Source organism: Eumetopias jubatus, unplaced genomic scaffold (genome assembly GCF_037043125.1).
Source record: "Eumetopias jubatus isolate StellerSeaLion01/CBP00866 unplaced genomic scaffold, mEumJub1_p1.0 scaffold_1, whole genome shotgun sequence".
Classification (NCBI taxonomy): Eukaryota; Metazoa; Chordata; class Mammalia; order Carnivora; family Otariidae; genus Eumetopias; species Eumetopias jubatus.
In genome coordinates this window covers 160,640,060-160,666,503 of record NW_028274807.1, presented here as the reverse complement: position 1 = coordinate 160,666,503, position 26,444 = coordinate 160,640,060, and the positions used below count along the sequence as shown (strand labels likewise).

At 44.2% G+C, this 26,444-nt stretch overlaps 1 protein-coding gene across 2 annotated transcripts in view; it reads right to left on the bottom strand.

The window, feature by feature from the left end:
• Positions 1-26,444, bottom strand: part of EEFSEC (eukaryotic elongation factor, selenocysteine-tRNA specific) — a 257,743-nt gene that overhangs the window by 217,578 nt on the left and 13,721 nt on the right. The window lies entirely within an intron of this gene.

Here is a 26,444-nt window from a genome sequence, read left to right as displayed (position 1 = left end):
ACAGGTTTTGAAGGCAGGTTTTCTCTGAGTCAAAGCTTATATGCCTGCGGCAACACCCACAAGCCTAAAGAAACTTTGTATTCATTCAATGACATTCTTACAGGCTTGAAAAAATGATCTTTACATAAAGTGATTAATGGTGTGGGGAAAATGCTTTGGATATAATGTTAAATTTTTAAAAAACAGCAGAAAAAAAATTACAGGCAATGTATAATTTCAACCAGGTAAACTAGATGATCATTTTTGTCCTTACAGTTTTGCCTATTATCCAAATTTTCCTAAATAGATCTGTATTAGCTTTATGATCAGACAAAAAATGACTTTGTATTTAAGTACTATACAGGGGCTCCTGGGTGGCTCAGATGGTTAAGCGTCTGCCTTCGGCTCAGGTCATGATCCCAGGGTCCTGGGATCGAGTCCCGCATCGGGCTCCCTGCTCCTTTGGAGCCTGCTTCTCCCTCTGCTTCTCTCTCTCCCTCTCTCATGAATAAATAAATAAAATCTTTAAAAAAAAATAAAAAATAAAAATAAATAAAAATAAAAACTATACAAAGGGCCACTGTATTCTTGTATCACAGCTCACATCCCACCCATATGCACACCAACTCACTTTTGTTTTACATAAAAATTCTACATATGTAGTAGAATCAGAAAATATGCATGTTGAGACCTAAGCCAAGGAAAATCTTGTATTTATGTCCATCATTCTGTTAATCAAAAATAAACAATTTCGTTTTGCTCAGAACCTTTACAAGTGATCTGGGATCATGTGTGTGTGTGTGTGTGTGTGTGTGTGTGTGTGTGAAGACAATTACTATAAATGAGTTCAGTCTCCCTTTTATTTTTGTCTTTAGATACAGACTCTCACACCAACAAGCAGAGGCAGAGATAAACTTTCTCAGTCATCTTCCTGGATATGGCACAGACCTACCCACATGGACATCGGAGCCCCACATTTCAAGCCCTCCCAGAAAAGCCCCACAGGTCGGCCCATCACCCAAGTCTAGCCAGGCCACAGTTGCTTCTTGAAGGTCTGGCATCCAAAAGCCTGCTGAAACAGTCACGTACATTTTGCTGGGGAGAAGGGCCAGAGCTTTCCCAGTTTCTCAAAGGGCTTTCTAACCATTAATCTAGACAAGCTAGTCCCCCAGACTTCACAGCAAGTCTTCATGGCAAATCCCTCAGCTTTACCATCTGGACCCCACGCCCTAACCCAAATCTATCTTCCAGGGGTATGGGGAAGGTTTAGCCATCTTCACAAACTGACAGAGGGAAGCACTCATCTAGCAACTATTTATGTAAATGGGAGGCACTCTTAAGCCCTTCATGAAGACAAGAAAACTAAGGCTCAGAAGAGTCACCCACCCAGTATCCACCTGTGTCTGTGAGGCCCCACACACCCCACCAAATAAAACAGATCTTGCAGATGACGGCACTTCCAAGTTTGACTTTGGAATGTTCTTTTTTCTGCTGGTCACCAAATGCTATGCTCAGCAACAAAACACAGGCTTGGTTTTCTATTATTAAAAAAAAAGAATAACAATTTCCCAAGAGCTATTTAAATACTTCTTTAAAATCTGCCCTGTCCGTTAGCATGAAGTGAACCCCTCTTTGGGAGCTAGCTTCCAGCACTGCATATAGCAATAGTCTGCTGTGTTCTGGTTATCTTAAAGAAGAGGAAAAAATATTTTAAATGTTTTAATATTTAAACAAATAGAAAGAAGGCAGATTTCTTTCATGTTTCCTCAACTCCAAAAGTCACAGAATAGCCTGGCCCCTAAACTTTAAAATGAGTTTGGGTTAAAGGAAGTATCCCAAACTGGCAACAGACGTGAAGACTGTGTGAACTATTAATCATAACGCTGCCCCTGGGAACCAGCCCCCAGTGCCTAGAGAAGGAGCTCAGTGAGCAAGCAGCATGAGCTGACTGCGACTGTGCGCCTCAGCTGTGCAGCTAGCTCCCCAGCAAAGAGTGAGAACTTCCTAGCCGGAGCTGTGTTTTGATTTTTATGTAATTAGGGAGGGTGGGGGGAGGAGGAAACTATTAAACTAATAATGTTCATGACATTATTTTGGAAAATAACAATGGGAAAGAAAATACCTTGGGAAAAACACCTTCTCTATAAAAGGAAACTGAAAGAGACCTACATTTCCATCCCCTGAAGTGAGCCACTGTTAACATTTATTTTTTGTCTTTCTAGTATTTTTCCCATTTTTTTCACTTAGTATTATATTTAATGTGATTTTTCACGTTTTTAAAATTTCTTCAGAAATACTTTTTTAAGGATGGGCTATACAAAGTACCTGAATTTGCTTTATTTGGGTGGCTTCCAATTTTTTGCTACTATATGTAATGCTGTGAAGAACATCTTTGAGCCTAAAGCTCTGGCCAATTTCAGATTATTTCCTAGAAGATGAATTACAAACTCACAAAGTAGAATTTATTTAAGGCTCTAGATAGATTTTCCACAATTAGTCTCCAAAAAGGCAGGGCCAAGCCAGAGTTTTCTAGTAAACTGTTGCTAAAACAACAATCACATTCCCAACCAGCCGCTGTGGGCCCCTGCTGCCAGCAAAGGCATCTGAACTATAGGTGCTTCCTCAAGAGGCCTTCCCTGTCCTCCCGGGGAAAGAACAATGGCCACAGGACAGGACAGGTGCTGAACCAGGCAGGAGGATGCCCAGAGAGGATCAGATGGGTGGTTTCCATCAGACACATGATGCAGGTGCCCTAAGTGTTTTATGAACTGGAAAGATTTCCCATTCCAAGAAGGAAGACAGGGAAAAGGGGGAATGTGAAACGTGAACTCCAGCATCAGGGATACTGGATCAGTGCAGCCTTGTGGAGGCCTAGCTTCATGAGCAGTTTTTGGTTGCATTGTTTTCTTCTTCACTCAAGCCCCTGAAGGAATCAGAGTCTCCTGACGACCTCCTCAAAGGAGGGTTACATATAAACAGAACCCAGCTACTCAGTATTTCTGGCTTAGTCTCACTTAGGTAAATGCACTATCTGCCTTCCCTTCTGCCCTCCCATTCCAGAGGAAAAACCTACCTGCTGGCACCAAATCTCTTCTTCCTTTGGAGCAATGGCTGAGTCAGACAAGCTATGTTCAAATCCTGGGCTGCCAATTTGTGTGTGACCTTAGGCAAGTGGCTTCCCCTTGCTGTGACTGAGTAATAGGAAGTGATGTTGTGAGGATCATATACTGTGACATGTATAAAGCACATAGGTATGGTGGCTGGGGCAAAGCAATGAAGTCAATTTATTTTATAAAATAGGATCGTTAAATCATTATTATTATCCAAATGATCAGATGAATGATCATCTGCAAGAAAAATAAATAAATAACTAAAGAAATGAAGAAATGCAGGACAATGGCCCCTTGCCAACACCCATGCTAGGGGTCACCAAGACCAGACCCCTCCTGAAGTACCAGCCCGTTAGCTCTGTCACGGGCCCAAGAACCCCCCACCAAATCTACTGGATGGGCCCTGCTAGCAAAGGTAACTGAATCCCTGGCCTCTGCTCCTTCTCTTTCAGAAGCTTATCTGGACAGAACCATCTGACAGTGCAACACGACCTTGGGGGGGTAAGGTGGGGGGTGGGGGGAAACAGGGATTACAGCCTCCACTGATTTCCCCAAACCTGACTGGGGAGTTACTTCAGTGACACAGAAGGAAGACAGAATGAGGTGCTGAGGAGAAAGAAACAGTACATCACCATCAGCAAGGGCCTCCTGGGTGTGGTCACCCTGCTGGGCACTTCACACACACCACCCCATGTAACCCACACCACAGTCTCCGGAAAGCAGGTGACACCCTTCCCATGCTGCTGTTAAGATCATGTGGCCAGTAAGTGGTGGTGCCAAAATCCAAACCTAGACTAAGACCCATCTTCTTTTCACACAGTGCCACACATAGTCATGCAACCAAAACAGGCAAGCAGGGGAGCTTGGGTAAGTGAGAAGGACAGGCTCTGGAAGAAAGAAAATGTCTACATTATTACTACCCCCTGACAATTTCAATACTTCCTTTCTTTTCTATCCAAGTAGGCTAAGAGTTCTGGGGAATGTGGGGGGTGGCTTCCACATCTTAGGTGCTTCCCCCACCAAACACAAGCTCCTCCTTCCAACATCACAGGTGTTCAATAAATACTGTGGAAATCATTAATCAATTAATTAAATGAAAGGAGTCAAAAGACAAGAGAATTAAAGAGGGAGAAGAAAAAAAACAAGCTACAGATAAAATTGGCATAATGGCATAAGCACTATAAAAACACATTTGTAAAGTTCGGGAAGATCCCATCCCTGACCGCTTTGGGTTCGGTTCTAGGTGTCAGAGCAGTAGGCAGCAAGTGGAAGAATGTGATTAGGGACCCTCCAGCTCAGAATCTGCATGCACACCCTTTCATGAGCCTACAAGAGGAGAGCAGGTCCAGGGCCTGCAGCAGCCACTGTGGTCTCCAGCACAGGGAGAGGATGGGGTAAGGGGCACCAGCAGTGCAATCTGCCAGGCTTCTCACACACATCCACATCAGAATCACACAACGTGGACAGGAATGAAGTATCATCCGCATTTTACAGATGGACGGCTAAGGCTCAGAGAGGATGCAAAGGCCCAAGGCTACACAGATGATAGCTAGAGCAGCCAAAATTCTAGCCAAGCTGGTTAGGCACTGTACTGCACCAGCCATCCCCCAGGCCAGCTCCACCTTTTCCACTATGTCATATTGACACCCATGCTGTTCCTAATATTTTTCCTTAAATAATTAATTTTGCCATGTTTTTTAAACATTTTTTTATTTTTTTTATTTTTTATCTATTTGAGAGAGAGAGAATGAGAGACAGAGAGCATGAGAGGGAAGAGGGTCAGAGGGAGAAGCAGACCCCCCGCTGAGCAGGGAGCCCGATGCGGGACTCGATCCTGGGATTCCAGGATCATGACCTGAGCCGAAGGCAGTCGCTTAACCAACTGAGCCATCCAGGTGCCCTGCCATGTTTTTTAAAACCCACTTTTTTTCCATTAAAGGAAAAGTCATCCTTTTACCCAATAATTCCACTCTTAGGTAGGTATCCAAAGGAATTGAAAGCAAGGACTCAAACAGATACTTGCACGCCCATGTTCATCACAGCATTATTTACAATAGGCAAAAGGTAGAAACAACCCAATGTCCATCAACTGATGATGGTAAAAGAAAACTGGTCTCTGCATACAATGAAATATTATTCAGCCTTAAAAAGGAAAGAAATTATGGGGTGCCTGGCTCAGTCGGTTGAGCATATAACTCTTGATCCCAGGGTTGCTGAGTATGAGCCCCAGGTTGGGTGTAGAGATTACTTAAAAATAAAAAAATCTTAAATAAGTAAAATCTTAAAAAAAAAATGAATTAAATTCTGACCCACACTATAACATGGATGAATCTTGAAAACTTTGTGCTCAGTGAAATAGGCCAGTCACAAAAGGCCAACTACCGCATGACTCCATTCATCTGAAGTACCTAGCAGGGACAAATGCATAGAGACAGAAGGTAGAACGGTAGTTGCTAGGTGTTGGGGGAGGGAAGAATGAGGAGTTACTGCTTAATGAGCACAGGGTCTCACTTTGAGGAGACAGAAAAATTCTGGAACTAGATGGTGGTGATGGTTGCACTGCATTGCGGACGTACTTAGTGCTACTGACTTACACACTAAAAATAGTTAAAATAGTAAATTTTATGTTATGTATATGTTACCACAATTAAAAAAAAAACCTCGAAAAAGGGTTTATATATGTCTTTACATGGCTGCCATAAATGGAAAACAATGGCATGCCAAAATTAGAAGGTAACTAGAAAAAAATACATTCAATGATGCTGCTATGCTTTTGCCTTCTGTGAGCCACTAACTTCTGGTCAGGGAAGGAGATGGGCGGTGCTCACAGAGACCGCCCTATGGTCCTCTCTCCCTGACATCGTCTTTAGAGGGATGGCAAGAGAGCTAAGAAAGGAAGGACCCATTTACCAGGTGATTCAGTGTCACCTGATCTGGGCAGCCCCTAATACCATTGCTGGCCCCACGTGGTGGGGGTCCCCCAACTTTGGGAGCACTGCTCATCACCACCCCCATGCCAAGGTGTTGAGCACTAGGCCTCACCCCATATACTGTCCAACTCCACAAAGACCCACGCATGGGGAGATCGTGGGCAGTCCTAGGGCTGAGGCAGTCCTTTGCACACAATAGCCCCACATCCAACCCCCAGGTGAGGAGGGCCAGAAGGACAATAGGTAGGGGAGGCTGAGGGATGGATGAGGGCTTGGAGGAACAAAGCAGCAGCCTGTAAAGAAGGGTGGTACCAGCAAACTTGGCAGATGAGACAGCCTGAGCAAAGAGGGGCTGCTGGCAACCTTCCTTGCTTGTACAGTCAAAATGTACAAGGACGCTTGGAAATAGTCAATTAGATGTGATACTGTGGAATAATAATACCAAAGGTCCGGAGTGGAACGCATTAGCTATGCATTCCAAATACCTGATTCCAGGGCCTGGTCTGCAAGGCAGATACTTTCACCATCCAGTACAAAGGGTCAACAATACCAAGGCCGCCAAACTATTGCCTGGGGGCCACATGGCAGCTAGCCAGGAATCCCAAAGCTGCACCTGATAGGCATAAAACAAAGTCAAATGGAGCCCCTTTCATCTACCCCACAAAAGAGGGGCCGGAGGCTGCCGTGGCCTGCGCCCCCAGCCCCGCCTGCCAGACAGGCCTCATCGTCCTGCAGCACAATTCTTACCCCTCCCACCTCACACCCATTCGGTCCTAAGCACCCTTCCTCCTCCCCTCCCCTTCAAACTGCACTGTCCCTCCACCAGTCCACTTCCTAACTTGTGTTTCCTCTTCCCTTCCCTTCCATCCCTGCCTCCAAAATGGTCTCCCAGCCTCTCTCCCTTCCACCCCACCTGCACCACTGTGAGTTTTGTAAACCACAGACCTTTCCCCTTCCTGCTTAAAACCCCCCAAGAGGTCTTGCTGCCTCCAGACCTAAGTCTAGATGTCTCAGCCCAAGATAAAGAACCTTAATAATCTACTTCCAACCTGCTTCAGCAGCTCCACACTGTTTGCTCACACCTGTGCCTCAATCACATAAATCTCTGAGGCCCCCAACCCACCTCATCCTTCCTGCTCCTAAACCCCTACACAGACAGTGCGCCCTGCTCCTGGAACTTGCAGTCTCTCATCTGCCACCAGGCAGACTGCAGCTCACCAAAGTCACCTCCTCTGGAAAGCCTTCCCTGACTCTCCTACCTGTGAACCCCGAGAGCACTTTTTTTGGTTCTTGATTAAGGCACATCTATGTGATACTTAGCACATCTGTTTTACAAGTCTCTCCCCTATCCTCCAACTCAGTGTGAGATAAAGGGCAGGCCATCCTTTATATGTCAGGGCATCCTCAGTGCCTAACCATTAGAATGTCCTGCTCTCAGCAGGAGCTAAATGCATACTTGTGGGGGGGGGAATGGCATCACTCTTCACTGCATGGCCCATTCACTAAAGTACTGATGATTTTTTTTCCTCATGAGTAACAGAAACAGACTGACTAATTTTAAGCAAAGAGGAGGATTTATGAGAAGGATCCTGGGTACTTCCGGGGAAGCCCAGAAGCAGAAGAGCTCTGGGGACCTCAGCAGCCTTCTCTCTGGTCTAGCAAACGATTTCTACCAAAATGCCCATTTCCCAGGACTCCTAGTTGCTCTGCCTCTTCTTCCCATGTTTCAAATTCAAGGGGAGGGGCGCCTGGGTGGCTCACGCCCTGGGATCAAGCCCTGCAGTGGACTCCCTGTTCAGCGGGGCGTCTGCTTCTTCCTCTCCCCCTGCCCCTCTCCCCCACGCCCAGCGTGTGCTTTCTGCTCTCTCTCAAATAAATAAAATATTTAAAAAAACACACACACAACCAAATTCACAGGGGAGAACATCTTTTTATTCCAGCTTGGTGAAAGTATATATCTCTGAACCAATTAAATATGGATGGGGCTGGGGGTGGTCAGGGTTACCAAGCTCAAATATGGTCCCTGCGCGCCCACACCTATATCATGGGGTGTTCAAAGATAAGGGACTTATTGAGGGCTTCAACCTTCCAGCTGGTGCCTACAACATCTTATATCCACGTTCAAGGTTGGGATTCTAAAAGTATGGCATTATCATGCTGAAACAGTGATAGTGTGGATGTCAGAAAATCTATGATGAGTCTCAGCTCTGTTCCCAGGCTTTTCTCGGGTGTGCTATGGAGATCACGTGGTAAGAAAGGTAAGGAGAGTACATATAGTAATGTCTGAGAAGCTGGAAAAGGGGGCCCTCCCCATGGGGCAACAGCACCCTATTATTATATAGTCTCCAAAATTCTGGGGGCAAATGTGTTTCAGAATTCAGAATTTTATTTTTATTTATTTATTTGACAGAGAAAAGGACAGCAAGAGAGGGAACACAGGCAGGGGGAGTGGGAGAGGGAGAAGGAGGCCCCCCTCTGAGCAGGGAGCCCGATGTGGAGCTCAGTCCCAGGACCCTGGGATCATGACCTGAGCCGAAGGCAGACGCTTAACGACTGAGCCACCCAGGTGCCCCCAGAATTCAGAACTTTTTAAAAAGTAGTTCAGAATAAGGAGAGATAGGCAGATCAGTGAAATGGAAGTGAGATTGCAGGGAAGTCTCACATTTACAGTCAACTCGTTCTTGACAACAATGCCAAAGAATTGGGGCAAAGAATAGTGTTTCAACAAATGTTACTGGGACAACTGGACATCCGCATGCAAAACAATGAAGCTGGACCCTTACCCCACAATGCATACAAAAATTAACCCAAAATACAGCAAAGACTTACATGTAAGAACTAAAACTATAAGATATGCTTAAAATATAAGTATACCTCAAATTAAGCAGTAGTTTCTTAGCACAAAAAATAAAAAAAGAAATTGGACTTCATCAAAATTAAAAACTTTTGTGCTTCAAAGGCCACTATGAAGAAGGTGGAAAGACAACCCACAGAATGGGAGAAAATATTTGCAAATAATATATGTGAATATTTAGAATATATTAAAAACACTTACAAGTCAACACTAAAAAAACAAACTATCCAATTTAAAAATGAGCAAAGGGGCATCCGGGTGGCACAGTCAGTTGAGCGTCCGACTCTCGGTTTCATCTCGGCTCGTGATCTCAGGGTTGTGAGATCAAGCCCCAAGTCAGGCTCCACACTCAGCATGGAATCTGCTTGGGACTCTCTCTTCCTCTCCCTCTGCCCCTCCCCACCATGCACTCTCTCTCTAATAAATAAATAAAATTTCTTAAAATGAGCAGAGAGCTAAATAGACATTTCTCCAAACAAGATATATTAATGGCCACCTGAAAAGATGCTCAACATCACTAGCCATCAGGGAAATGCAAATCAAAACCACAATGAGCTGCCACTTTACATCCATCAGAATAGGTATAATCAAAAAAGACAGGCAATAACAAGAGTTAGTGAGGATGTGGAGAAATTACAATCCTCACGCATTACTGGTAGGAACGTAAAATGGTGCAGCTGCTGTGGAAAATAGTCTGGTAGCTCCTCAAAAAGTAAACATAGTTGGGCGCCTGGGTGGCTCAGATGGTTAAGCGTCTGCCTTCGGCTCAGGTCATGATCCCAGGGTTCTGGGATCGAGTCCCACATCAGGCTCCCTGCTCAGTGGGGAGCCTGCTTCTCCCTCTGCCTCGGCCTCTCTCGCTCTTTCTGTCTCTTATGAATAAATAAATATTAAAAGAAAAACACAAAAACATCAATACTTTAAAAAAAAAGTAAACATAGTTACACTATGACCCAGTAATTCTATTCCTAGGTATGTATACACCCAAAAGATATGCCCATACAAAGACTTGTACATGAATGTTCATAGCTGCGTTATTTATAATAGCCGAAAAGTAAAGACAAGCCAGATGTCCATCAACTGATGAATAAACAAAATGTGGTCTATCCACACAATGGAATATTACTTATCATAAAAAGGAATGAAGTATAGATTCATACCACAACATGGGTGAACCTTATTCACATTATAAGTGAACAGAGACACAAAAGGCCATATACTGATATGATTCCATTTATAGGAAATGTCTAGAACAGGTACACCTACAGACGCAGAAACTAGATTCGCGGTCGCTAGATTCGCAGTCGCCTAAGGCAGGGGGAAGCAGGAGACGCGCAGTGACTGCTTGTGGGCATGGTGTTTCTTTGAGGGTGATGAAAATGCTCTAAAATTGATTGTGCTGATGATTACTCAACTCTGTGAATACTAAAAGCCATTGAACTGACACTTTAAATGGCTGATTGTATAATATGTGAATTATATCTCAATAAAGCTATTATAAAAAGTTTTTTTAAAAATATGATATGGAATGGTCTATACTTTAATGTCATAAAAGATGTCCATGTTATATCATTAACTAAAAATTTACATATGAAATACTTAAATATATTACCCCTAAAAATTCAGTGCATACAAGAATAAACCATATATTATGTAATATCCTAACAGGGATGGGACCATGCTCTATAATCAAACATTTAAATATTCACACTCAATGGGAAAAATAGAAGCCATAAATAGCCTCAGTTAGGTCAGATGGGGCATGCAGCCAAACTCCCCCCCCCAAAATACTTTCAATGTTTAGAGTTTTTTGAGTTTTGGAGTTACAAGCAAGGTATGGAGGACCTGTATTTCTTACCAGGTCTAGGTAAGGCACGAAATACAGCCATTGCTGCTAACCCATTCTGAAGAGTTTACAATGCAACCAGGAATCTCAAAAGGAAAATAAGACAGAGCAGACCACAAACTTCTTGGTACCCCTAAGAAATATTGTTAATTTTGGAAATACAGAGCTTAATTAACATAACTAATTCTGTAAGAGATAAGGAAAAGAAGCAGATGCCCTTCATTTTAAGGAGAATCAAAACAGTCTGTTGTCACTAACAATATTCACAAAAATGAAGTAATTACATAGAAATTAAAATGTTGTAAGTCAAAGCAAAATACAAAACATGACTGTTATAAATAAATACACACTGGTAAGTATATATGTATGTTTATATATTTAACCTATCTTTAAAAACTTGGAAGAATAGGAATATTATTCAGCCTTAAAAAGGAATAAAATTCTGACACAGGCTACAATGTGGATGAACCTTAAGGACACTGTGCTCAGTGAAATAAGCCAGTCACACAAAAACCAATACTGTATCATTCCGCTTTACATGAGGTCTCTAGAGTAATTAAATTCACAGAGACAGAGAGTAGGATGGTGGGTGCCAGAGGTTGGGAGAGAGGGAAATGGGAGCTTAGTGCTTAACAGGGACAGAGTTTCAGTTTGGGAAGACGAAGAAGTTCTGGAGACAGATGGTGGGGATGGTTGCACAACAACGTGAGCCTACTTAATGCCAATGAACTGCACACTTAAAAATGGTTTAGAGGGACGCCTGGGTGGCTCAGTCCGTTAAGCGTCTGCCTTCGGCTCAGGTCATGATCCCAGGGTCCTGGGATCGAGCCCCACATCAGCCCTGCTTGTGCGCTCTCTCTCTCTGACAAATAAATAAAATCTTTTTAAAAAAATGGTTTAGAGGGGCGCCTGGGTGGCTCAGATGGTTAAGCATCTGCCTTCGGCTCAGGTCATGATCCCAGGGTCCTGGGATCGAGTCCCGCACTGGGCTCTCTGCTCCTTTGGAGGCTACTTCTCCCTCTGCCTCTCTCTCTGTGTCTCTCATGAATAAATAAATAAAATCTTTAAAAAAAACGGTTTAGAAAGTAAATTTTATGTTATGTATAGTTTATCAGCAATAAAAAAAAAGCTTGCAAGAAAATACAAGAAAACATGGAAGTAGTTGTTGGTGGGACTCAAGGGTGTTTGGAAGGCCAGACCCATCCCAAAGACACCTTTTTCATGCAGCGCTGCCTCTGCACTTAGCCTTCCATCTCCCCAGGGCAATAAAGGAGTGCTGAGCTACAGAGACAGGCCCCGTGCCTTGCACAGCTGCCCCCACCAGCAGCCCACAGCCTCCTCTCAGGCACTGCAGAAGGCATGTCTTCACAGCTGAGCACACTTCAGCCTCAGAATCCCAACAGCACCCCACTCCTGAAGTTACTACTCCCTACAATCACTTCCCACATGGACACTGAACAGAAAGCAGCTCGATGGCAGGTCATTCTATGAACATTTCAGGAACCCTCACATTTCTCTCTGGTAGTCTATGAATTAGCCAAATGAAGAAAAAAAAAAAAAGGAACCAACCCCATTTATTAACCAAGGACCTACCACATGCCAGGCACTGTCTGGGCTGCTATGCACACATCAGTCCTCACCATGACATGAGAAGATTTTACAGACATGGAATATGAGCTGCAAAGAGATGATGTATCTTGTTCCAGGTCACATTCCTAATAAGCATGGTAAGAAGCAAAACTCCAAGAGTAAGAAATGATCGTCTCTGGCACGAAAGTGTAAGAAAAGAGCTTAAGCTTCACTAGAAGCACAATGCAATGAGTAGAGAACCATAATCTGAACAATCAACTCTGGCCCCATTTAGGGAAGGCCCACATAGTGGTGGGGATCGTTGGCTCTGGAGCAAACACTGGGCATCAAATGTCTACTCTGTCACCGTTACATGAATGGCACTCAGGGACCTACCTTCAGTCTCTTAAACAAAAGGATTGGAACTGTGTCTAACTTACTGGGGCTTATCAGGATTAGATGAGACAACACAGGTGAAAGAATTTACAACAGTGCCTGACACAGTCAGAACTCAACAATGTTAACCACTCCCTACTAGCAGGAGTATTTATTTATTTTCTCATAACAACTCTCAGGTAGGCATAAGGAGCACCAATTTTACTTGTAAACCTGAAGGGTTAAATAAGTTGCCGAAGGTCACTCAGCTAGATAAATAAAATACAACTAGAGTTCAAGCCTGGGCCAGTGAGATTCCAAAGGACAAGATTACAGAGCACAAAACAGACGGTAAATTTTTTACAAAGTCCTCTCTCTGCTCCTTCTCTGGCAATGGCACCTCCTCAAGACCACTGTCCTCTCAGTGGCTAGCTGGAGGCAGGCCAAGCGCCAAAGCAGAAGCTGTCGCCACATCTCTGATGGCAGCAGGGCTGGTGGTCAACGGTGTCAACAACACTAAACCCAACTGAGAAGAGAGCGATCAACAGTGTCTGCACAGGCCTGGGAGTAAGGAAACCCAGGTTCCAGGCAGGGCTCTGTCTCTGGGAATCCATCTCATAGTCTGTGCACACAAATGTGAAAGATAAAATAGCCAAGTCCATTCAGCACTGCTTGAAATAGCCCAGGCTCATCCTGAAGGGGTGAGGCAGTATGCTGCCATCAAAAAGAATAAAGTAAAGCTTTTATACACCGCTATAAACCCATCTCCAGAATACAGTCATAAATGAAAATTGGTATGTTGCAGGGGAGGAGAACTAGAGACTGGGCACAGAGACAGAAGAAAGAGATACTCTTCAAGAGTATCTAGAGATAAGAGATATCTCTTAAAACTGTTTGAATTTTCTACTCTGTGCATGTATTACCTAATCAAAAACATAAAAATACTTCTTTAAAAAAATCCTGAATCAGTCACTTTCTTACTGTATAGTTTTGGGTAGTTACTCATTTATTTAAAAAGCAAACAAACCAACTTTCCTCCTAGAATTCTTGTTGGGATTAAATGAGATAATGTAGAGTAACAGGTACTCAAGCACAGAGCGTTCCTATCCTTAGCTGCCATCCATAAACTTAGTCTGAGCGCTTTCTCCCATTAAGAAAAACAAACAAAAAAGGATTTAACAATATTAACCCTGCATCGTTCCTGTTTTATTTCTTATTCCTCAGGACTTTTCTGAAATGACAGATACCCAGCCTCGGAGGGAGGAGCAGCCGGCCCGTATCAGCCCAGCTGGGCATCTGCAAGGGTCAGACACGCTGGGAGAGAAGTACTTCTCCAACAAGAAAGACTGTTCAAAGGAGAGACACTTCAAAACTCCTTATCACAATCTCCACTAGCTGCTGCCAAGTTCCACTTCCATTTTATATCAAGGCTTCTTTTTTGTTTTGTTTTGTGTCTTTTTTTTTTCCTTCTAAATCTGGAATCAGGATGGAGGCTGGCAATATCCCTTGAGAAGCAAGGACCATGGCTGAAAACACAAAAAAGTGCTCAGAAGACCCACCCGTTTGCCAAGCGCATGTGATCTGCTCAGAAGAATGTCGGCGGCACAGGCTAAGGGTCTTGATGGGAGGACAGTAAACAAACAGACAAACTCAGAATGCTCTCCACACACAGAAAAGGATTTGGGAATAGAAACAATGAAGGTTATTCTCCAAAGTATTTTATCCTTCATCTGAAATAGAAAGGCAGTTACATTGGATGGAAGAGGAAGGGCCCCATAGGAAACCCTGAAGGCCCTTTACCAGGTAGCCAGGCCACACCCACTCACGCCCAGGCTAGGTTCCCATGTCACCTGCCCAAAGGACATGGTCAGTGGGCCATGCGTTCCAGGGCCATGTCCTGAAATGCCCCTCAGCCACTCAAGGCTATACCCTCTGAAGGGAAGCTCAGGCCTGGCAGGGCTGCCTACTACCCAGGACTGAATAATCTGCCCTCAAATTGCTGAGGTCCCCAAATTCCTGAAGTAAGGCAGACAGTCAAATCAAAGCTTCCAGGAGGAAAGGGTCTCCACAGAGAATACAGAAATAAAGGACTTCACCAGTCCACGAGCCACTCTTTTGGTATTTTTCATTTTTACGTCACATGTGCTTTTCAAAGTCTAAACTTTCCTGCTCCACCCAGGTGTCCCCGTCTTCTGGAATAAGGCAACAAATGACTGAGCCACCCAGGTGTCCCAAGGCAACAATTTCTAAGCCTCGGTTACCCATAGCTCCCTGTGCCTGCCAGCTCCTGGACCCAGCGCTCCTGCTTCTATCACAGGCCTGCCATGCCCCTTTCATGCAGGGCTTGGTGTCCCCCACTGAGTACAGTGCAAGAAGAGGCATCTCCAGAGCTGGCACCGCAGGCTTGTCACTCACTGCGTCAGCTCCTCACACGTGTCTTTTCGTGCCAGCCTCACAATCCTTTAAGGTCTTGCTTTCCCCATTTTAAAGACAAGCAAATAGTATTAGCCCCCCACCCCCACCCTAAGATTGCACAAGCACTGTGTGCAAAGCCTGCCAGGTGGGAAAGAACCTGGGAAAGGTGTAAGGGTTCTGGCTCTGTAGAAGAAGGGGTTTATCAAAGAAACAGCTGTTACCCTGAGTCAGGTCCTTACGGTCAGGAAAGCACACAGCAATTTGGCTGGAGCATGTCCGGATTTAAAAGACAGACAAGGGTTTAGCCACACACTGAAATCCTTTTCAGTTTTGTCTTTTTAAGTATTCAACCTGACAGGACAAAAACAATTTCATGTGCTTTGATCAGTTCAACGAATGATTTTTTCAACAAAGAAAATTAAGTTTTCTTCCAATTTATATGAGAAAAAAAGAAAGAAAGAAAGTACATGAGAACATGAGAAAGGAAACGGGTCTCCTCTATGCTAAGCATAATGCAATTATTCCCTCTTGTGTGGTTTGGTGGTTAAAATCTGGCAGTTTGAGGTGGTCACTCTCAAACAATGAGTTTTATCTACTGCCTAAAAAGTATGGATCTTGGGAAGAGAAATTTTTCTTACCCTGATAAGACAGTAATCTCTTACCTTGCTGACTCAAACGTACTTGCATATTAATTGCTTCAGACCCCAAAATCCCTGCTGAACTGGCTAAATTGTGGGCCAAATTCAATAATCCAACAACCTCCCATTCAATGCCTCACCAAGATAACTTTGCATGTTTAATTTAAAAGTACCGATCGCTTTTAAATGAAGTGCTAACGTAAGCCCATCTACCTCAGCCCAAGGCAGGGCTGCCTCTGACAGACAGCTCCAAGTCAGGGAGCGAGACTCAAGTCTGCGCGCTCTTCCGACAAGGTAAACACAGCTTGCATCTCTCTTCCAAATGGTATCTGTTCCCCCAAATCAACCCTTTAAAATATGCCCCTTTAGGTTAATTTCCCTGATATAGAGGCTAGGAGATCTAGCCTCAGATACTCAAATATTATCTGTACCGATTTATCTGATTAGCAAGAAATACACAACCCTCCAGCCAATGTGAATGCCTACGCTATTTTAGCTGAATTGACCTAAGGCATTTTTTTTCCTTTCTCTTTTGCAACTGTGTTCCATGTTTGACCCCTCAAATTTATTTTAAGTAGTTTTGCAAACAGCTTCCTCTCCCCCTTCCTCCCCCAAGCAGCCAGCATCTCACATTTCTCGTGCACAGAACATGTTTTGTCCACCTTGGGAAGTGGCACTTGGGGAAACGGAGAGACTGCTTCAGTAAACTTGGAATCAGAAATAGGTCTCATTCATTCAAGAGATTAAAACAGTATCAAGGGCTTGTTTTTATTTCACCAGAATAAGTCGGAATTAAAGCTGTGATTCCCAAATGTTAGAATTCACAGCAACCCTTCTGGCTTGTAAAAACAAAAATCTTACTCCCTGGTATCAAAATGCCCCAGAAATATAGATAAAATCCCTGCATCACTTCACTACTCGGCTTGACGCCACACACTAATCACCATAATCAAAATGCTCGGTGGAATCTTTTCAAACTAAACATCCAGAGCTTGTTCAATAATAGTAACAATAATCGTTACAATAAAATAACAATTACAATAATAATAACAGGGATTTGGAGATTTAACTGAATAAGGAAGTACGAACAGTGAAGGCAGTTTTTGGCCTGTGGTAAAGCAAATAGGTTCCGAGAGACGTTACAGGAAAAGAATAGTAAAGTCCATCTGAATTCATTTAGGGTTCTGGGCTTCTGGAATCACAAATGTCCCATTGTAAAGATTCACTATGAATTTTGCAATGTCAACAAGTAAAAGAGTTTAACAGGAAAAAACAAAGTGCCATTTTGTCCTTGGAGTTTATGTACTATTTCTACAAATTTGCCTACCCCAAAATGAACCTACCTTTAGAAAAGTTTCGTTTAGAAATTTCACTTTTAAACTAAGTTTGAGTCTGAATACAACAGCAAAATCTGGTTATGGCGTAGCAAATATTCACATGATAATCTGTCTGGATGCTACTGCCTTCTTATAAAGAACTGATCTTCAGAAGCTAAATTTTCTAGTGCTTCTCCTCAGCCCCCAAAATACAAATTACCTATCAAAACTACTTCCATTTTCGCTTTACATGCTGAAAAAGTTCGTGGGAAACATGGTATTTGAATGTTTCGCTTACAGGAAAATAAGATGGTTTTCGTATTTCAAATCTTCCCAAAAGAGACATTCTTTTAAGACAACTGAAAAGACCTCGTTCCAAAATAATAAAACCTTCACTGAACATGACTTAGTCCACACATTTTTACTATATAACTTGTGATTCTCAACTCCCATTTTATTTGCTGTACATATATTTATTATGGTATACTATTTTGCCATGAGTTCTACACATGTACCAATACACAGATAAACTAATCCAATAGTCTGACATTCACCTTGAAGTCCAGTGTGTTTGTGTCAATAAGCATGTTTTTGAGAACCAGATGGCCTATCATTTACATAAAGAAAGTCAACCCATTTTTTACGGCTGTGATTTCTCCAATCAAATTCTAAATGGGCCACATGTCATCTCCTGTCTGTTACTCTTCATTCATCTCTTTGCAAATCAATTTTCCTATTTATAAAAACAAACTTGAGCCTGCTCCTCTAGGACAAATTTGACAAAAATGAGTATCTCCATATTTTTAAAAATTCACAGCCACTTTCCCACTTAGTTTAAGCATCTGTGTTACAGCAAAACACAAAATCAAAGAATTTGGGAGGTTCTTTCAAGTTTGATGTAGTAAGATTTGGCTTGATAGGGAGTTCTTTACCACCCTAAACGGAGTGTTTTCTGGCTTAGCTAGAGATGCGAAACTTCCAGAAATTTCAGAGTCATGCATATCTGAGGGAAACTGAAAGTCAACAAGACCTTTTTAAATTCCCTGCAAAGGTCTAATGTTTGTTAGTTTATAAACTTAAAAAATGTATCACTTATATTTGATATATTTGGAAATGTGCATGCCCAAAAAATAAACAGTAAATTCAGAAGGAAAAATTGTTTCCTCAATTGAAAGGAGGGCACCTTCAACAAGTCTTCAGAAAAACTAAGTTTTTCTGAATTTGTCCCCAGGCGTCCACATAGGTCTAGCTCAGGTTCTAAAAATATTAAGCTAGTAAGAGCTTTTTTTTTGGGGGGGGGGTCTCAGTTTTAGAAGAAGGAGTTAACAAAAAAGAGCCTTCCAAAATTTGGTCATATAAATTCCTTTATAAACCTCTCCGCAACACTGAATCAACACTCTAGTATGTTCATTTATACTACAGTAAAAACTATAGCATTTCAGGGAAGCCCACATTTATAGTTGGCAACGTAGAGTCACAAGGGACCAGGAGCTTTTATTATCAGTAGGAAAAGTAACAATGATAACAATAACCATGTTTATTAAAAGCTTATCAGGTACCAGATATATTTCTTCTAATCCTTAAAATGGTTCTTTCCTATTCTGCAGACCAGGAAGTCAAGGCCCGGAGATGTGAAGTAATCTGCCCAAGATGAGACAGCTAAGAAATGCAAAAGCCATTTCTGCAGGATTCAAATTCAGTTTCTTAGCCTCCAAACCTCAAGCTTTAAAAAAATTATATCATGTTTGCACTCATGCTGTGCTATTCTGTGTTGTTGTTGTTGTTGTTTTTCCTTAATACTGACACACAAATTATTTCAAGGAAAGCTAAATTACTTATTTGGAGGCACATCTGCATTCAGCAGTGATTGGCACCTATCTGCTTCCGAACACAAAACAAGCCAAGGCTTCCTGCAGACTGATCTCTCCTGGTAGACAAAACACGCTGCTTTCTAATAAACCATCCACGTTTCTCTTCTGGTTTCCGTCCCATCTTTCCCCATTGAGGGCCTTCCTCCTCTCAACTCCAACTGCACTCACAATATTACAGCCATATCAACGTAGCTAAGTACTGATACTCTGATGACTTCCAGTGTGTTAATAGTTTCTCCCCAACTACATCCTCATCAATTTAAAAACAAGACAAAAATCATATACTACCTAGGGTATCAGATGCCATCCATCTAGCCTGCCTTCCCAACCAAAAATAGGTAAGACTTCTGACAAACGGTTTATTTTTATGTGAAGAGTCTTTTAAAGATTAAAAAATCAAATCATAGTTACAAATCACATAGCTAACACCATTTGTTCAGTACTTTATAGGTTGCAGGCTTGGAGGTAAGCACTATACATAGCTGATGTCACTGGATTCTCAAAAAACCTGCAAGGTGATTCTCCCCATCCTGAAGATGAGAAAACGGAGGTTCAGAACAACGCATCATCACAAGCTAACCGCAGAGCTGGGGTTTAAGCCCAGGCCAGCACGCTGAACCCAGCTCTCCACTACTCCTTATAAATAAGCATATAGCTACAGGTGTCACAAGCCACTGTTAGGAAAGAAGGACATGGTGCAAATCCAGGCCCTTGCGGTGAGCACATCACTGGTGCCAGAGGAGTAATCGCGTGCCTCTTCAGGGACTCACCACTGAACCCACGTTTTCCCAAGCTGTGAAGAGAAGCTCAGCAAGCTCCTCCCAGCACTGAGATCCCCCAAAGCAGGAACCATGTCTTTTCCTTGGGCTTCCCAAAGCCTGCACTATGTCAGGATGGCAGAGTCCGCATTACTGGTACTCACTAAACAGGGAGCAGCTGCTGAACTTTATCAGCCCTCCCAAAGAGCTTCCCCAGGTGTCTGCCAGTCTCCACCTGGCCTGACATCGGTCCAGCTTCACCCAGAGGTCAGTCCCGCTTTCCATCCATGCCCATCTTCCTTCAAACCTTGCTCACTATGTTGCCCCATCGCCTACGGCCCTGGCTGCACAACAGCGGGGCCGTGCGAGCACACTGCCACGAGCTCCTGCTTGCCCCCCCCTTTCCAGCACTCCTCATGAACCCTGAAACTAGCCATGGGGCCGGCACCTGGCACCTTTCTTTGAAAAAAAAAAAAAAACCAACAGAAAAACAGGAAACGTTGAAGAATTTAAGACCAAAGACCACAAAAGAGAAAATATTCCTAGCAACAGAACATCTCCACAGCATGAGATTTAATCCCAGGCTTGGAACCTCAGAATGACTTGGAGAAAAGGAGGTTTTGTTGCACTAAAGGTTGAGAGAGGAGGGGGAACAGGGGAGAAGGGGGGAAAGGGGAGGAGGGGAGGAGGGGAGGAGGGGAGGAGGGGAGAGGGGAGGGGAGGAGAGAGGAGGAGGAAGGGGTTGGGGGAGGAGGAGGGGAAGGAGGGAGGAGGGGAAGGAGGGAGAAGAAAAAGAAAGAAAAAGAGAAAGAAAGAATGCTGATGATGACATGAGACAGGAGAGAGGCCAGCTTTGTCCTGCATCCTGTTGAATAGCCAAGTAAAACAATGAATCTATTTTTTTCCCCTCCTCTTCTTTGCCTTAAAAAATTCAAGAATTTCATTTCCTTCTTTGAAACATAGCTCTTGCATAATTCCAGTGCTCTTTCCTGCTGTCTGCAATGCTGAGGGAAGAGGGCGTTTGACTCTCCCCAGCGACCTAAGAAGTGGAGGAATTCCCGTGCCAAACCTCGCAGTGCTGGTCCTCAGGCCACAGTGGCAGCGAGCGAGCGAGCGAGGCTTCCATGCACCAGATCTCTACCACGCACCCAGAAGGAGGCTAACTGCATCACAGTTACTACTGCTAAGCCCAACAGCAAACCCCAGAGGTAGGCATTATTCTTTTCAAATGGGCAAAGAAACTAAGGTTCAGAAAAGCAAAATAATAAGGCACAGTCACACAATAAGCTAGTAGGGCGGCCAAACTTCCAATTTAAATCTTGCCTGTCTGAGTCTGGAGCCCAGGCCTTTGCACTGCAGCCTCTTCACTCTGGGAAGTTCTGTGAGACAAAGTCTGAAGCCTCCTCCTGGGTTTCCCAAAGGCAGCTATTAATCAGGCATGACAAGCAAAGCACCAAAGTTTACAGTGTTTGAAAACTTAAAAATGTTTACCAGTTCCAAAATACAAAAAGAAAATGGTAAAAACTGGAATTACTCAAAGTTGAATTAAATGTCTGCTAAGATAGAAGATGTCACCAGTACGCTAAGGATTCAATGCAGATAAAAGTATGCATAAATTGTATTTTATGTGGGATGTCAGCACATTTTATTCATGTTCATCTGCTTTCTAGGCTGCTGGGGGGTGGGGGGCTCAGGCCACAAAGGTCTCAAAGCAGCCCTCAGTTTCTCTGGCCCTTCTCACCAGAGGGCACTCCCACCAGGGCCGTGGGCAGACCCTGAGGAAACAGAGAGGGGACCGCCTCTGAGAGCAGAGGCCACGGCAAACATTTCCTACAGGAGGCAGGAACAGCTTTCCCAGCCTCTTCAGAGTTCCCAACCCCAAAAGACTGCTGTGCAGTTGGATGCACACGGCCCCCCTCATCCATCTGAGACTGTGGACCAGGATGGAGCCAGAAAGACCTCTGAGCCTGTCTGCCATCATCCACAAGTGGGCACGAACAACCCCCGGTGCTATCTTCGTCGGGGGACTCCATTTTCAGCAGCACTTCCTCTACCTCCAACTCTTCCACGGTATTGGTAAATATTGATAATTACCTCCAAATGCAAACGCGAAGCAGTTTGTGTTTTGAAATGAGGATCATAATTCAAATTGGAAGCTGACACTAATCATTTGATGCTCACTTGAAAAGACCAGATAGGCTGTGCAGGAACATTTCAGTAGGGGGAACGATAAGGAGAAGGGAAATAAAAATTATTGGTATTTACTCAGCCTGCAATGCTTGTGGAAGGAAACTCTTTTAAAAGGGAGCACTTCAGAATGGTTATTCAATCTGAATTTTACAGATAGCACTGGAAATATTTTCTCACAGAATGCACTCTATCTCTACCATCATATCTCGCCGGTGTGCCGTTCACGTCTTTCATTGCAGGAATTCTCACTCAATTTTGCTCCATTATGAGCTGACGGTGACCCAGAGTATACAAGCCATTCAAGAATCTGACTGGAAATTACTACCAAGGAACATCTGTCCCATTCCCCGCTTGCCAACCCTGCCTTAGGGAGTGAAGATGGAGAACAACCCAGAATCCACACACAGAAACAACTTTTCATTCCCCTTACAAACTAGGCTGCTTTGGAAATTGAGGGCCCCAGCATTTTTCAGAAATTATGTTCCTGGAAAAACATGGCGTGAGCCTCTCTTGAAAGCCTGCAGCTCAAAAACCTTCCTTTCCTACCCAGACCCTTCTAATAAAAGCCAGGACAGGAGCTTCATGGGGAAGCAAATGAGAAGGCCACCCATGGTTCTCCTCCCTCGGTGCTGTCAAATTCAAATTCTGTATGAAATCCTACTGATCAATTAAAGACCGTGAGGATGTCACAAATACTAATATATTCCACAGTGTATGCGGCATCTATCTTATAGACACACTCACTTTGGAAGATTTATGTTGCGATTAGAAGAGATTAGAAGAAGACATCTGGTTTCATATAGGGCTAAGCTTGGGAACCCAGCTTTTCTCGATGGCTATCAGAGGATTGAGGCAGCAGCGCGGCATCCCCCCCCCCACCTAGATTTCATTTTGTCTCGTTGCAGATGCTCAGAGGGGCCGAGCAACAGACACGCTTAGTGAATCAAATAAGAGAACAACCATCGGTGCCTGTGCCCTAGCCTCATGTCCAACAACCCCCCACGCCCACAGGCTTATAATGGGGTCAGGGCCAGAAGGATCAACATCACAATAACCGCTCCCTACTACTACATGTCACAAGCTTTACAGCCATTTCTCTGACACAGCCACCCTGAGCAAGATAATCACCTGGATCAGGTGCACCAAGAGGCTCAGAGAGGTGAAGGGGCACTGCCACCAGAATGCACAGTTCCTTCCACCTCACTGTCCCACCCTCCAGGGTCTCTGGCATTTCCTCGGGGCGCTGCCCTGGCTGCTGCTGTTGCCATATGCTAAGCTCGTTGGGGTGTTAACGTGCGGCACATACGTGGCACCCGCAGTTCCAGGTTGGGGGGAACAGGTGTGAGGCCCCAACTCTGGCACAGGCTGCAATCTAGGGGAATGGGGGGCTGCACACTAATATGTGTCTCTCTGGCCTGAAAACCTCTACAGAAGAGCACGGGAGAGTTGAAAACAAGCCAATCCTTATACAAAAGCAGACATGGCCTATTTCAGATAGTAGATTGTGCCCCCAGGAGGCAGGGAGATCACCTTTTTTTCTCTCCTGGAAATTCCTTGCTCTGGTTAATACCATGAACTTGCAGAGAAAGGTTGATAACTGAAGCCCACATCTTCAAATGTTTTCAGAGTTAAGTCAGATAATCTTTACACTGATGTGAAAGGGGAAGAATATACATTTGACCCCTTGCTTCAAACAAAAACCTTTCCATATGGTTTTTAATTAGAAAGCAGTTGTTTTGCTTTCGCAACACTCTTTAACCTCTGCCATTGTAGGTACAAGGCCGCAAACCGTACTTTCGTTTGATTAAAAAAAAATAAAAAATAAACGCTGAAAGAAAAAATATTTTTCTTTTTAGGGAAAGAAAAGATAGCAAGCAGCTATTTCTCGGAAGGGTCAGGCGCTTAAAGGCATATATGGGAAGCCATTATGGCTGGGGCTTACAGTTTATTTTGTCTTGAAAAAGTCCGAGGTCATTCTAACTATGCTGACCTGTTAACCTACGCACTGATCATCTCCACCCAGGACCGTAAGCAAACACTGCCCTCTTGTGCACCGAACAGTCCCGGAGTCAGCGTGGAGATGGGTTCCACCTACCGCCCTGTGGATGGCTTACAACTGTACAGCTGCCTCTTGGGGCCTGAAGATGTGTCAGGAAAAGGATGACACACATCTGTTACCAGGGCGCTTGCTAAAATGTCCCCAGATTGCCTTCCGAGACAGATTTTGAGATAAAGAGGAAGAGAGGAAGATTCAGCTGAAGAAATCAAACCAAAAATAACCGACTCTTATCTTTCCTAGAAAATATTCATTCCTCGAAAAGAAACTTTATTGGTTACCGTGGCAAGTTTTCTCATTATGTACTCATAAAAACTTTTTAGAAACAGCTAATGAATCCACAGTAACAACTATACAGTACTTCTGTTTATCTGGGAAATATTTGCCAGGCAAAGAGATTCCATCTGATTCTGGGTGGGGGGGAAAGGCAGGAGAAACCCAGGTTGCTCTTTCTCAAAGGACTCCCCCAAGGTTCAGTGATATGGTCCTCTTCTTTCTGATGAGCCCCAACCTGTTACAGTTACGTGCAAACACTCTCCTCCAACCTGGGGACGTGGCTTTCCCCAGAAGACCAAATTGGCATCTCAAGAGAGCTTTAAAGGACATGAACTACTGTCCCTTATTAAAGAACTTGAGAAAAATCAAAGGCAGAAAAATACCCACTCAAGTCTGGGGCCAGGCCAGTCCTGCTTGGCAGGAACCTCCAGGGTAAGGTCCTGGTCTTCTCTAAATGGGTCTCCAGTTCTAGTTCTAAACCACAAACTATCAAAATGCAACCACCCCTGTACCCTTCCAGGCACAATCCAGGATGGGTCAGATCGCCTGCTCAGCTCACTTACGGGAGAGAAAGAGAAGGCAAAATCTGCCCCCAATGCATTACCTTCAACCCAGCAGGCACCCCAGAAGAAAAGGGGATGGAGATAAAGATTTAGGGAAGTGTGTTTCATGGGCTGTGACCAAGTCTCAGAAGGTGGGGTGGGTGCCAGCGACTTCAGCTACTTCACTTACCATCTCTGATATCAAGTGCTTGGTTTAGTCCTTTAGGAATGTATCCTTAACCTTCATCTGGCTTGTAAATCATAAGCAGTCAATGTGAAATGGCCAAACACAAGCACAAAGCAGGGAAAACTATCTGGTTCACTTTATGCCAGGATTATCTGCCAACTCCTACTTCCACTTCAGCTCTTTCCTCTACCATGGGAAGAAAATGAGGGGCACAGTACCAGAAACAGACAGGACTAAGGGTGGGTAAAGGCCAAAGGATGGCCACACTGAGACCATTCACCTCCAGAAGGCTGGGCAGTCTCCCTCCGCCTTGCTCTCTGTCCTCATCTCTGCATGACAAGACATGCAGATCCTTTATCCTCCAGCCACAGCGAGACTGACATGCAACTCCAGTATACATATTTGTCTAATATGCCAGCCCCACACCAGGTGTCTGTTATGGAAAAGGGCTCTGATACAGTCAGCCAGAGTGACCCTCTCACTTGTACCACAGTCCCGACCTTTCTCCCGCCTCAAAACCCTCACACGTGCTACTCCTTCCCAGCACTCCAGGGGCCGCCGCGGCTCCTGTTCAACCTTCCGATTTTAGTTCAAGCTTAATTTCCTTAGAAAGGCCTTCCCTAGCCTCCAAATAAAGGAGACTCCGCATATCCACTTGTCCCTCTCTGGGCATCGTGTCTCGTCCTTTGCAGCACTATCACAATTTCTAATGCTGCGTGATCCTGCTTATTTCTGTAACACCTGCCTCCTCCCCTACCAGGTGGTCAGCTACCTGAAAGCAGAAGCCACTTTTTCCTGGCTCACCAATGGAAACCCAACTCCTAGCTCTAGATTGCTCTGGACTTGCTGAATGAATTAACTGATGTAATGACACACCTTTCCTTCTACAATGTCTAATCTTACAGATAAGTTTCCCTAGGACACTAGAATCTTGGGAAAAGAAATGAAAGAAAGCCGAGGAACCAGGCCAGGTGCTCAGACAGCCCCCAGACTATTGCAAGAGTAGATGACAGAACAAACAAGGAGCTGCCTGGGCAGGGATTGGGAAAGTCAGGTCTCTGACACTGCAACACCCAAGACATCAGCCCCCGAGGCCCACAGGGCCCGAGGACTGTGATGTCGCACATTTTCAGATGTCTTTTGGGTTTTCCCTCAAGAGAACACATGAACAACTGAAGGTGAGGCTGGCTAGCTGATGAAGGTGACTGGGAGCTGGGGGCAGGCCAACAGAACAGCACCATGTCCCTACCCTCTTGCCTCAGGGAGTCATGTTCCCTTTCCCCAGCAAGTGTCATGTCATGCAAGCATTTTGTAATGGTATGTGAACCCCAAGTTCACATCTGCCCTCCCAGGTTCCTAAGAACTGGTGCTCCAGGAAGTTCACGTTCCGGAGGAATTCCAGGCCCAAAGCCTGACCATCTGAGAGAGGAACCTCTTTTTGTCATATTGTCAAGCCAGCCCCGGGGTTACCCCCTGGACAGCTACCACACCCAATCTACCTCTGGAGGGCCTCCACTCCCTTCACCTTCGAA